The following is a 14,840-nucleotide window of genomic DNA, read 5'->3' as shown; positions in this document are numbered from 1 at the left end:
CAGATTAGGAATATCCCCCCGCCCCTTGCACATTCCCATACTTGAAACCAATTCAAAACAAGGAGAAAAATATAAGACAACACACAGCACAAACCACACAACACACAGCTCAGCTGCTGCCAAACATTATGATACACAACTCCACTGCTGCAGAACCTCATAATACACACCTCAGCTGCTGCAGAACATCATAATTACACACCCCAGCTGCTGCAGAATCTCATAATACACAGCTCAGCTGCTGCCAAATATAATATGCAACTCCACTGCTACAGAACCTCATAGTACAAATCTCAGCTGCTGCAGAACCTCATAATACACACTTCAGCTGCTTCACAACCAGAGGTCGCAATAACGCCTGTACAAGCACCAGTTTACTCCTTGAAAAAAGTCTAAGATGCCTTAGACTTTTCCCTACCATTCATCAGCGAAGGGCATGCTGTGAAAGGCACAGGCAGCGCAGCGATGATGCTTGTGCCTGCAGTAATCAATAACAAAGCTCCATACAGCACAGAGTTTTGTTATTGTTTTTTTTTTTTTTAGCGGGCTGCCGACCATTCGGAACGCCTCTCTGAAGCTGTGGCGCGTGATCTAACTATATATGCACACCATCTGCACAGGGCAGCTCTCGCAGGGGGTGCTGCCCACACTCTAATGCACCCGGAGCACCATTCGCAGGAACAAGAGCAGGGCTCGCCCTCCAGTGCCAGCTGCTGCTCAGGATGAGCCGAGTAAGTTAGCTCCTCTTCTCCTGTGGTGAGCGCTGTGAGTAGGGGGGCACCAGCTGTCATCTCTACGGTATGTTTATTCATCCATGGTGTATGGGAACAGAAGGAGCTGTGGCACTGCAGCTTTCACTGTGTGTATGCTCTGAGAGTGTTCTGAAGTGGCCCTGTACATGTGGTGGCAAAAGGGGTTTGTAAAAGACAGGGAGTAGTGTTGAGCAAGCATGCTCGGCCGAACACCAGTTCGGCTCGAGCATCGCGATGCTTGGCACATCGCAGTGTTCAGCCAAATACGTTGTGTTCTCGAGCACGATGCTTGAGTCAGTGTATGTAAATCCAATTTAGCATCTATTTCTGAAAAGTTTCTGCTGGGATTTGAATTAACCAACCTTCTACATTAGAGGCAAGGACTTTAACCACTCAGCTATAAAGCTGAATGATAAACTGTGTCAGAAAAACCTCATAGTAGTTTGCCATGTAATAAGTATTCCTATACAGAGGTATCATTTCATATTTCACTGCAGGTTAACATGTAGCTGTATAGCGTAGTGGTTAAGGTTTTTTGATCTAATGTAGAAAGTTGTGAGTTCAAATCCCAGCAGAAACTTTTAAGAAATAGAGGCTAAATTAAAATTAAACTTATATATATATATGTAGTTTTTAGCCATAATATATTTACATATATTATTATATATTTAGGATATATAATATATGTGAATATATTATGGCTAAAAACATCAGTAGTAGTTTCCCACATATTATGCACAGTGGCGTCTCTAGCTTTCAAATTTTGGGGGGGCATACTGGGGGCCAGGACAAAAGTAGGGGGGGGCAGCTATAACAACGATACATTTACACAAGTACGCTTAGAAATACTGCGATACTTTACCCAATACTTAAACCGCAACAGGGAAGAAAAGTCCTGCTGTCTGTGGTTTAAAAAAAATATTTAAAAAATCTGATATTTAAAAAATCACTCAGATTTCAACATGTCCTAGCTGCCTGTGGATGACACTTTTATAGGGAGGGGGATCTGTAGATGACACTGCTATGGGGGGGGGGGGATCTGTGGATGACACTGCTATGGGGGGGGGGGTCTGTGGATGACACATACCGTATATATAGCGTCTTATGCTATATGTGTCATCCACAGATCCACCCCATGACAGTGTCCCCCCTCCCTATAACAATGTCATCCCCATTTCCCCCTCTATAACAGTGTCATCCACAGATCCCCCTCCCCGCCACTCACAGGAGTGTACATTTGACATTTCTAAACTGTAATCCATATCCTGCAGTAACTAACTTTAAATCAGGATTAAGCGGCCGCTCATCTCCGCTAGTACCTTAACCTTACACCACTCAGCTAGCTTCGGTAACAGGGCCAGGCTACAGCCTACAGGTACGGCCTATTAGTTGTTACTGAGCGAGTGCTGATTTCTGCAGGTCAGAGGATACGGATTACAGTTTATAAGAAATGTACACTCCTGTGAGCGGTCCAGTGGCGGATCCAGAGCCTCGGGAGGGGCACTTCCAGATTATTTTCTGTCCGCCGCCACAGAACAAGGGTGCTTATAGAACAGACTACACAGTGTAGAGGTATACTGTATATTGTGTGGCACAGTGTAGCGGTATACTGTACATTGTGTGGCACAGTGTAGCAGTATACTGTACATTGTGTGGCACAGTGTAGCGGTATACTGTACATTGTGTGGCACAGTGTAGGCTATATGTGTAGAACATAAAAATATTTCACATGAAAACTTACAATTACTTGGCCCTTGGGGATCTCGGACACCACTTCAACACTTGGCCGGGGGCTCGGTGGAGCTGATGTTGTTTTTCATCCTAATGAGAAAGATTTCATAATAAGGATTTGGAGAAGGGGCAGAGGGATAGCAGAGCAGGGAGAGGCTGGTGCTGCTACTAGGGGGCCATACCATGGGGGAGTAATAAAGCCCACCATAATGCCCCCCAGTAGAAATAATTCTCCTTATAATGTGACAGTGCAAAAAATACCCCCTTGTAATGCCCGTAGTTGAGCTAATGTCCCCCATAATGTGCCAGTATAAAATACCCCTATATAGTGCCCCCAGTAAATGCCCCCATAGTGCTCCTCTCCCCCCTTCCTCCTAATGCCCCCCATAATGTACCAGTATAAAATGCCCCATATATCGTGTCCCAGTAGATGCCCTCAGTGTCCCCCATAATTTGCAAGTATAAAATACCCCTTCTTAGTGTCCCCCGTAGATGACTCCATAGTACTCCTCTCCCCCCTTCCCCATAGTACCCACCATGTGTCCCAGCATAAAATGCTACTGTACAGAGCCCCCCATATAAAATACCCCTTCTTTGTGGCCTCAGTAGATGCCCCTATAGTGCCCACCAATAACGTGCCAGTAATAAGTGCCCCCAATAACGTGCCAGTATCAAGTGCCCCCCATCACGTGCCAGTAACAAGTGCCCCCCATCACGTGCCAGTAACAAGTGCCCCCATCACGTGCCAGTAACAAGAGCCCCCCAATGTGCCAGTAACAAGAGCCCCCATCACGTGCCAGTAATAAGCCCCCTATCACGTGCCAGTAATAAGCCCTCATCACGTGCCAGTAATAAGCCCCCCATCACGTGCCAGTAACAAGTGCCCCCATCACGTGCCAGTAACAAGTGCCCCCAATGTGCCAGTAATAAGCCCCCATCACGTGCCAGTAACAAGAGCCCCCCATCATGTGCCAGTAATAAGCCCCCCATCACATGCCAGTAATAAGCCCTCATCACGTGCCAGAAATAAGCCCCCCATCACGGGCCAGTAATAAGCCCTCCATCACGTGCCAGTAATAAGCCCCCCATCACGTGCCAGTAATAAGCCCCCCCAATGTGCCAGTAATAAGTCCCCCCAAATGTGCCAGTAATAAGCCCCCCCAAATGTGCCAGTAATAAGCCCCCCAATGTGCCAGTAATAAGCCCCCCCAATGTGCCAGTAATAATCCCCCCCCAATGTGCCAGTAATAAGCCCCCCCCCAATGTGCCAGTAAGACTATTGTAAAAAAATAAATAAACTCATACTTACCTCCATGTCAGCGATGCGATGCAGGCTTCTTCCGGCCTGTGTCCCGCGCTGTATGGCTCAGGTGGCGCAATGACGTCATCGTGCCGCCTGCGCCGGCCTATGATAGGCTGCCGGCCTAGTGCCTGCAGCCTATCAATGGAAGGGGAGGGGACACGCCTCTCCCTCCCCTGCACCGCCGCAGCACAGGCAGGCAGATGACTATGGAGATGAGCGCAATGGAAGCGCTCATCTCCCTGTGCCCGACTGCGGCGGCTCACTTGGGGGGCTATTTTAGTTGGGGGGGCACAGCAAGATGTAGGGGTGCCCGTGGCCCCCTCTGGCGATGCCACTGATTATGCATTCATATATATCAGAAGTATGATTATTAGTGTTGAGCGAGCACCAAAATGGTTTGGAAACAGCATTAAGAGAATAGCTGGATGCATCTTAGACTCCTATTATGTATGATATATAATAGACATCCACACAAAGGCTATATTCTAAAGGCCAGGTATGTGCAAGCCATCAATCTATCCATGAGACAGATAACAGCCAGCATACCTTAAAATGGCAGCCTTGTGCACTATGAGATATTCCAAACCAGCTCTCATCTGACTGAGAACCAGTAAACCTCAAAGTTATTTTGCATCTGTTGGATGGCTTGGATGGACCTGCACACCTAGATCAATATTATTAGGGCGACTAGAAGTTTTCTGATTGTCCTAACATATTATTCAATAACTTTTCTATGCAGTTTTGTCATGTAAAAACTCATTTGCATAAACATGGGCATATGGGAAATACATGCAAATGAGCAGAATCTGCCTTGTTTTTCAGCTGTCATAAGACTATGAAAGCCAAAAGATGGCGCTATTGAGTTATGAACAGCGCCATCTATTGGTTTCACAGTCTTATGACAAGACCAATAGTTTTGTCTTATGACAAGCTTATTAGTGTAGCTTTTTGCATGAAAAATTTGCGATTAGAATATCTACACTAGGATGATATCTGACACTGGGAAAGCTGGGTAATAACTCATTGATACAATCTGACCCTGGGAAAGTTAGGTAATAACTCAGTGAATATATCTGACACTGGGAAAGCTAGATAAAAACTCAGTGATAAAATCTGACACTGGGAAAGCTGGGTAATAATTCAGTCAAGATATTGGACACTGGGAAAGCTGAGTAATAACTCTGATGATGTCTGACACTGGGAAAGCTGGGTAGTAAGTCAGTGATAATATCTGACACTGGAAAAGCTGGGTAATAACTCAGTGATGATATCTGACACTGGGAAAGTTGGGTAAAACTCAGTGAAGATATCTGACACTGGGAAAGCTGGGTAATAACTCAGTGTAGATCACGAATATTCTAATCTATTTCCATGCAAAAGGCTACACTAATAAGCTTGTCCTAAGACTCATAGTCTAATATTCTTGTCAGAAGCCTATGAAACAAATAGATGGCGCTATTGAGTTATGATATATAATACACACCTCAGCTACTGTAGAACATCATAATACACACCTCAGCTGCTGCAAAACATCATAATACACACCTCAGCTGCTGCAGAACCTCCTAATACACAGCTCAGCTACTGCAGAACAACATAATACACACCTCAGCTGCTGCAGAACCTCCTAATACACACCTCAGCTGCTGCCAAACATTATAATATGAAACTCCACTGCTACAGAACCTCATAATACACACCTCAGCTGCTTCACAACCTTATAATACACACCTCAGCTGCTGCAGAACCTCATAATACACACCTCATCTTCTGCGAAACCTCACAGTACACACCTTATCTGCTGTAAGAACCTCATAATACACACTTCATCTGCTGCAAAACATGATACTACACACCTGAGCGTCTGCAGAACATCATAATACACACCTTAGCTGCTGCAGAACATCATTACACACACCTCAGCTGCTGCAGAGCATCATAATACACACCTCAGCTACTGCAGAACATGATAATACACACCTCAGCTGCTGCAGAACCTCATAATACACACTTCAGCTGCTGCAGAACCTCATAATACCCACCTCAACTGCTGAAGAACATAATAATACTCACTTCAACACATATTGGAGAGGGGGAAAACTGGCCAGAAGACAAATAGCATGGGCATGCATGAACCTCACTGTAGGCAAGAAGAATGAACATTCCCCCTCATTCCCCCCTCTCCAATATGGTGGCCGCATTGCGCATGATGTCAGTGCGCATGTCGGATGTCTCTGACCAATTAGCGATCTGCCCTCTTAGTTTTACCCATTCTAAGATGACTGCTGCCTGTTCTGATGTAGCAGAGCACATTCCAGACATGCACTATGGATCCTGGCTTTCCTCTGTCTACTCTACCTCCTTTTGACATGCGCAGTAGCAGAATGTGAACTCTAGGTGGGAATTGTTCATGTTGACTGTACCCTGGTTAGCTGTCTTTAAGACTAATCTATTGTACAACCGAGACACATATGAGATTGACAGGTGTTATTAGGTTGTTTAATGAACATCAGTCATTGCACTATATGACTTTTATTTGCAATGAATTATATGTATGAGTATCACAATCATGTTTATAACCTTGTTAATGTATTATGACTATCCTTTGCGCTTAGCACTTTTTATGACACTACTAGCACTTTATTTTTTATTATTAATTCTTAATTATGTATATTGATTCATGATTTATTGCACATGCATTTCGTGTATATATATATATATATATATATATATAAGAGAGAGAAAAAGGCAATGCAGCAGCACCCTGCAGACCAGATAAAGTACATCAATGCCATAGTCACAAAAAATATTATAGTGCTTGTGACGGACTGAACCGTCACTGGGGCTGCTGGAGGAGCCTGTGTGCCAGCCTCCTTCCTACAGACTATGGACCGAGAACTATAGAGACCCCCTCAGACCTTTTGGGGTTACAAGGAACTATGAACCCTGATTTATGTGTGTAATTGATATGCCACATATTTCCTATGGCCCATTAAAAAGGCATGGTGGGGATTCAGCAACGCAAAAAGGGTTAACTCTGCACTGAGACTCCCACTGATTGTGTTAGTGATGGGATTAAGATAGTTGATTATAATAGCAGCCGACTCCTATGATACACTCAGGAGATAATCCCATCACATGTGTCTCCTCGTCCCCTATTCATTCATTATGCAGGGGGTGAAGATATCTGTTTGCATGTTAATTGTTGATTGCGTTAAAGCCAATGCCAGTGTGTTTGTTAATTGCGTCACAGACAATGCCATTGTGTTTGTTGAATAGGGTTAGTTTTGTGTTTAAACTGTACAGGATTGGCTGCTATGTCATGTCCTCAGTATGTCATGTGTATATAAGTCAATGCTGTGTGTTCAATAAAGAGTTCCTGTTTTACCCTTCATCATGTTGAGACTGGTGTTTGGGTAACTGATCAACGCTGGGGATTGCTATACGCTGAAGATTTGCTATACTCCCCTGGCTATACTATTAGCTCTTGTAAGAGCTGTTCCTGCTCTCTGGATTTAGGAGAGGTTCACCCACTGGAGCCTGGAGCCTTGTCATAGGTTCAGGGTGGGTAGTAGACGGCGAGACCTCAACCAAGCTTCGGCGGTTTGTGGAGTCTGCAGTGTCAAGTGCAGTGCTTGGAGTCCTCGGGAAGCACTAGGAGCATCCATCGACTGAGGTACCCGGTCAGGGTGCCAGGAGATCCGTTACAGTGCTAATGCTACACTTATTTACAAAGTGAGATGCTTGGCAAATGCATTTTGTACAAAACCATTTGAGCCCGTCTGCCGAACGTCAAGGCGATCTCTGTAAATATTATCTGTTGGTTCCACATGCATGCTGGGTCCACTCTGCCTTTTACCATTTTTGGTGCCTTAATGGACTCCATTACTTACAAGGGATGCAGGTACCAACATGCATGCCGAGCCCACTCCATACCTACCCTTGTGCCAGATAACTTCCAATTAATGTAGTGAGAGCAGGCCACAGCTTTAGGCTACATGCACACGACCGTGCCGTTTTTTGCGGTCTGCAAACTGCGGATCCGCAAAAAATGGAAGCCGCCCCTGTGCCTTCTGCAATTTGCGGAATGGAACGGGCGGCCCATTGTAGAAATGCCTATTCTTGTCCGCAAAACGGACAAGAATAGGACATGCTATATTTTTTGCTACGGAGTGCTGTCTGCATCTTTTGCGGCCCCGTTAAAGTGAATGGGTCCGCATCCGAGCCGCAAAAACAGCGGCTCGGATGCGGACCAAAACAACGGTCGTGTGCATGAGGCCTTATACTGAAACTAATTAAAATCAGCCTATGGGGCAGACAGGCTAATCAGGAGTGCACCACTCGCTGGAGTGCCACACCTCCAGCACTGTAAATATGCAAAGAAAAGGGGGCTAGTCAGCACCTCCCAATGCGCAGGTGCACGCTGCCATGGCTGAAAACACAGAGAAAAAAAGACAATGCAGCAGCACCCTGCAAACCAGATAAAGTACAATAATGCCACAGTCACAAAAAATATTATAATGCTAATGCTACGCTTGTTTATAAAGTGAGATGCTTGGCAAATGCACCTTGTACAAAACCATTTGAGCCCGTCTGCCGAACGTCAAGGCGATCTCTGTAAGACGGGTCCTAACACTAAATATTACTTTTTATGACACTACTAGCACTTTATTTTTCATTATTAATTCTTAATTATGTATATTGATTCATTGCACATGCACTTTGTATATATATATATATATATATTTATATATATCTGATCTGCTCACATGTACAACTGCTTGAAAAAGGCTCTAAGGGTGAGCCGAAACGTCGCGTATCCACATAGGTGAATAAACTTTTAGCATTTTTCTTTTCTTTTTGAGTGCTGCCTTTTTTTTTTAGATAGATATATATTTAATAGATGGATAGGAGATACATAGTACACCCAGATAAAACCTAGGCATTAGCAGATATATGGACTTCTCTCCTTCTGGCAGCTTGGTTCACAAGCAGGGCCCCCTTTGGAGAATGACGGGGGAGGGGGGCAGAGCTGTTCAGTACCTGACAGGCAGCTGTACATAGAAGCTGTCTGGAAGTGCTCTCCCCCATGACAGAGTTTTGTTTCCAGTCTCAGCAGCCTCCTCCTGTCTGTCCCGACTGCCTGCTCCTATGATGCAGCAGCCTGAGGAGGGGGATGTGTCCTGCCTGTGTGAGGTATCCTTCAGGTTCCTCAGAGCTCCAGGGAACGAGACAGACCTCTCTCTGTTCTCTGACTTGGGACGAGAACAAGGAAGAACCTTGCAGCACATGGAGAGATGCCTGCTGCCCTCACTATGCCCACACAGACTGTACTTGTCAGAGTCTAGGGGACACATATTACTGCCCAGCATACTGACACCTGCTCCACCCTATTTTGCAGCCATGAGCAGGAGACTCCTTTGGAGAGGCCCCATGTACTGCACCTACTTCCAGAGGGCCGTTCAACGCTGGTGTCAGGCTTCGTCCTTTTCTTCACATGCACATTCAGCCTGAGAACTTGTTTGTAGCCCTGGAGGAGCTTTGTTTTTACAGTAAATTAGGTGGGTGGGCATGAGAGACACTGTATATTCAGAGGGGCTGGCAGTAAACAGTGGAAATTGTATCTATTTTTTTTTTTGTAAGAAAATTGCACCACCTCCTTCCTGTCACTAGGTAGCGCCCCCTAAGCGATTGCTTTTTGTACCTCGGCCTACCCTTCTTCCCAGCAGGAGGCATGGGATGGAGGGAATCTGAATTTACCCTAGCCAGATATAAAACAATACATTTTTATTTATTTATTTATTTGTTTATTTATTTATAGTAGAGAGTTAAATAGACATAAGTTTATTGTATGAGTTGTCACTATTGCAGTGATTAGTGTGTACCTTTTTTACAGTTTTGGGCTACATTGACTTATGTACCATTTGTTTTCCATTTCCATTAGGTAGACCAGCACAATGAAAATAAAGGTATGTGTATGTTAAAAAGAAGGTGTGCATGTTATGCCCCTTGTGCCTTCAAGTGAATGGGTTGTAGCTACACCGCACTGCCACTAGAAAGGAGACGGCATGCAGGTAAAATTTGAAGAGGAAACAGCCTTTCCAAACAGCTGATTGGCAATGAGTGCTGAGAGTCAGACCCCTGCCGATGTGATATTGATCATTTATGCAATTGTATGCCATGGCACAACCCCTTTAAAGAGAAGCCTTTGTTTCTGATGGGGCTGGATCAGCTCAGGAACCCACACCATTGTAGAGCCATACATGTAGAGCAGTTTGTGCCATAGACGTACATGAACCTTCACCACAGTATAGGTGAACTGCACCAAATCACAACGGAGTGGCAGTTCAAAAGCAAGCAAATGAAACGGAGAGCATGCACTTATAACTGCATATGAAAAATAAGCAACAAAATATGCATTTGTAGTTAGCAAAGTTCAATATGGTCCACCCGTAAAAAAGCTGTACCAATGGCAATATGCAAGGGGTCTCTTTTTTCCACTAATATTTACAGTATCTTACAAAAGTGAGTACACCCCTAACATTTTTGAAAATATTTTATTATGTCTTTTCATGGGACAACACTGAAGATCTGACACTGATACAATGTAAAGTAGTCAGTGTACGGCTTGTATAACGGTGTAAGTTTGGTGTGCCCTCAAAACAACTCAACACACAGCTATTAATGTGTAAACTGCTGGCAACAGAAGTGAGTACACCCCTAAACGAAAATGGCCAAATTGTTCCCAATTAGCCATTTTCCCTCCCCGGTGTCATGTGACTTGTTAGTGTAAGAAGGTCTCAGGTGTGAATGGGGAGCAGGTGTGTTAAATTTAGTGTAATGGCTCTCACACTCTCGCATACTGGTCACTGGAAGTTCAACATGGCACCTCATGGCAAATAACTCTCTGAGGATCTAAAAAAAAGAATTGTTGCTCTACATAAAGATGGCCCAGGCTATAAGAAGATTGCCAACACCCTGAAACTGAGCTGCAGCATGGTGGCCAATACCATACAGCGGTTTAACTCAGAACAGGCCTCGCCGTTGTTGTCCAAAGAGGTTGTGTGCACGTGCTCAGTGTCATATCCTGAGGTTGTATGGGTGCTGCCAGCATTGCTGCAGAGTTTAAAGGGGTGGGGGGTCAGCCTGTCAGTGCTCAGATCATACGCTGTATACTGCATCAAATTGGTCTGCATGGCAGAAGGAAGCCTCTTCTAAAGATGATGCATAAGAAAGCCTACAAATAGTTTGCTGAAGACAAGCAGACTAATGACATAGATTACTGGAACCATATCTGGTGGTCAAGCCTGTTTGGCGCCAACCAGGAAAGGAGTACAAAGACAAGTGTGTATTGCCTACAATCAAGCATGGTGGTGGGAGTGTCACGGTTTGGGGCTGCATGAGTTCTGCCGGCTGTGGGTAGCTACAGTTCATTGAGGGAACCATGAATGCCAATATGAACTGTGACATACTGAAGCAGAACATGATCCCCTCCTTTCGGAAACCGGGGCGCAGGGCAGTATTCAATCATGATAACGACCTCCTCCAAGACGACCACTACCTTGCTAAAGAAACTGAGGGTAAAGATGTTGGATTGGCCAAGCATGTCTCCAGACCTAAACCCTATTGAGCATCTGTGGGGCATCCTCAAACAGAAGGTGGAGGAGCGAAAGGTCTCTAACATCGACCAGCTCCGTGGTGTCGTCATGGAGGAGTGGAAGTCTATTCCAGTGGCAACCTGTGAAGCTCTAGTGAACTCCATGCACAAGAGAGGTAAGACAGTGCTGGAAAATAATAGTGCCACACAAAATATTGACACTTTAGGCACAATTTAGCCATTTTCACTTAGGGGTGTACTCACTTTTATTGCCAGCAATTTGGACATTAATGGCTGTGTGTTATTTTGAGGGCACACCAAAATTACACCGTTATACAAGCTGTACACTGACTACTTTACATTGTATGAAAGTGTCAAATCTTCAGTGTTGTCCCATGAAATGATATTATAAAATATTTACAAAAATGTGAGGGGCGCACTCACTTTTGTGAGATACTGTATATCTTTACAGGTATTTCTATATTTTCTGTACTTATTCTGCACTGCTCAGCCAATTCTACCTATCATTATACTTAAATGGGTTTCTGAGATAGGATATGTCATCAGTATGGAGCATAGAGCCATTGCTTTTATATTTTTTGTTCACATAGCTATAGGAGGGCTTGTTTTTTTGCGGATCATGTTGAAATTGTTCTAATGGCACCATTTAATATTGCATATAATGTAATGGGAAGCTGGAAAAAAAATTCCAAATGGGGTGGAATTGCGAAAAAACTGTTTTATGGGTTTTGTTTTTAAGGTGTTCATTATACGATAAAATACGATAAAACTGACCTGTGCCCATCATTCTGTGGGTCAGTATGATTACAATAATACCACAATTTGTATAGTTTTAATACTGAAAAAAAAAGAAAAATATGTTCTTGTTTTTTATCGCCATATTCTGATCACCATAACTTTTTTTTATATTTATGTCTAGGGAGCTGTGTAAGGGCTTAATTTTTTTGCACGGCAATGTGTACTTTTCAGTAATATCATTTTGGGGTGTGTATCACTTTTTGATCACTTTATAATTTTTTTTTAGGGAGTTGAAGTGACAAAAAAAATTGCTAATTGGCCATTTATTTATTTTTTTCCTTTACACTGTTCACTGTATGGGATAAATATTTTTATATTTTAATAAAACAGTCATTTTCGTATGTCCTGTTCGAAAAACCTTTTTTTATTTTTTTTTAGATCATAGGTGACAAGCAATCATTGAATACAAAATTAAACATGTTTAATGTAGTGCTGCCACCTGCAGGCCTGTATTAGAATATAGCAGCATTGGAGCCTCAAGCAGGCTCTGGCCTATCACTACAAGGTACAAGTTTCCCAATTTCAGCCAGGGGAAGATATTACTATTACAGGAGAATGAGGCTCCCGGATTTCCACTACTAAGATGCCATGGTCACATTTGAGCACAGCAATTGAGGGGTTAAAAGTCTGCAATGGGTGTAATCACCAATTGCCAACATTAGCTCCGCATGTCTGCTATGTGAAACAGTAGGCACCCTGTGGCTATAGCGCTTGCTCTGTTTCAGAGCAGGTGGCATCTTTAAAGAGCAGATTTCCGCCATAGTAGTATGGAGAAGGTTGGGAAGGGGTTAAGTGTTTTTTTTCCTATTTAATCAGTTTATTTTTGGCATACCATTACTAAATAAAATTATAGATTTTATAATTTATTATTTGTCGAATGTGCATGTTTATGGTTTGTATAGTGGATGTTGGGATGGGATTAAAAATCCTCTTTGTCTTGTCATGATAAAATAATAATTATAGTTTCATTAATATTTTTGTTTATACATGGTACAAAAGAATATAAAAACCTTTGTAATATATATAGATGAGCAAATTTCTTGAAATTAGTTTTGGGTCTAATTCTAACAAGTCGATCAGAAATTTTGATTTGGGTCTAAATCAATTGTATTTGAATCAAAGGTGGTGGAATTGGCCTGAAATTGGTGAATAATCCTCTGCAATCTACTAGGAGGACATTTATTCTTTCCTGTATTTCTCTTTTATTTTTATTTTTAGATTTTTTTCTGTATTTAAGTCTCTATCCTTTTCATTTATTTGATGCAAAAGTAAAAAATATCAGAGGGACAATGACAAATATAGTTTTGGGTAAATGAATACTTGACTCCATTTAAAAACACACTGTGCCATGACTGCAGTCACATTTGTTATGCTTTTCAAAATTAACAAAAGCTCAAAAAATTGGGGGCAGGTGATGTTTAAAAGCACACAGTTGCTTGTTCTGAATAAGTGGTCTAAGAATTATGCCTTAAGGGGACAGATGCCTACCCGTTTTTGTACACACTCACACAGTAGTATTGGAAGAAGCAGTAGCTTGTTCTGAACAAGAAGTCCGAAAATTATGCCTTAACAGAGCAGATGCCTGCCCATGTTTAGGCACACACATGGTAGTATCAGATGAAGCAGTAGTGGCAGTAAAAAGAGTATTAGCTGTAGAGGTAGCAGCAGTAGCAATACAGTATCGAACATGATGGACAGGCAGACAGAGGCAGTGGCATAATTGGTACAACAACAAATAGCCACTGTCAGAAAGGGCAGCTCTATTTATTGACCTCAGCCAGAGGTGTGTGAAAATATTTAACTGATCCATTCCTCATTCATTTTGACAAATGCAATAATTTTGACACTTGCAGAGGACAATTTTGTTTGCTTGAGTGTGCCATATTGAATAATCTGTCTGACCGTATATATGAGAGGGTGGACAAGAAAATGATGTCCATTGGGGAAAATATGAAGGAGGTAGATAAGCAGCTGGCATTGGTGTAGCTATCAGGGAAGCAGAGAAAGAGGCTGCTTCGGGCCCGAGCTCAGAAGGGGCTCGGGAGCAGTACTAGAATGATTTGGCAATGTCCTAACAGTGACAGAGTGTTTGCAGGACCTTTGAGATGACAAGCGCAGCAGGACCTGATACTCCCATTGTGGTGACCTCATAGGAGCATGCCAAGAAACAAGTGCAAACCTGGAGCAGAGGCCTCTCCCACCAGCCATGGCTGTTGTACAAAGCTGCAGGCAGGCTACATCACTATCCTGCTTCCCCTCACCTTCTTGAAAAATCATCATTCAGACTGAAAGATTCTCTTTGTCAGGACCAACAGGAGGGAGAGGGAAGGCTGTCTGATCTGCCTTCCTACTTCATCTGCCAACAGGAAATGTAAGAGCAAATGGGTGTAAATGTTTGTATATATACACTCACCTAAAGAATTATTAGGAACACCTGTTCTATTTCTCATTAATGCAATTATCTAGTCAACCAATCATATGGCAGTTGCTTCAATGCATTTAGGGGTGTGGTCCTGGTCAAGACAATCTCCTGAACTCCAAACTGAATGTCAGAATGGGAAAGAAAGGTGACGGGCCGGTCTGAGTATTTCACAGTCTGCTCAGTTACTGGGATTTACACGCACAATCATTTCTAGGG

The sequence above is a fragment of the Bufo bufo genome, chromosome 5 (genome assembly GCF_905171765.1).
Source record: "Bufo bufo chromosome 5, aBufBuf1.1, whole genome shotgun sequence".
In the NCBI taxonomy this organism is placed as follows: Eukaryota; Metazoa; Chordata; class Amphibia; order Anura; family Bufonidae; genus Bufo; species Bufo bufo.
The sequence above is the reverse complement of the archived record's forward strand: the minus strand, read 5'-3'. Positions refer to the sequence as shown.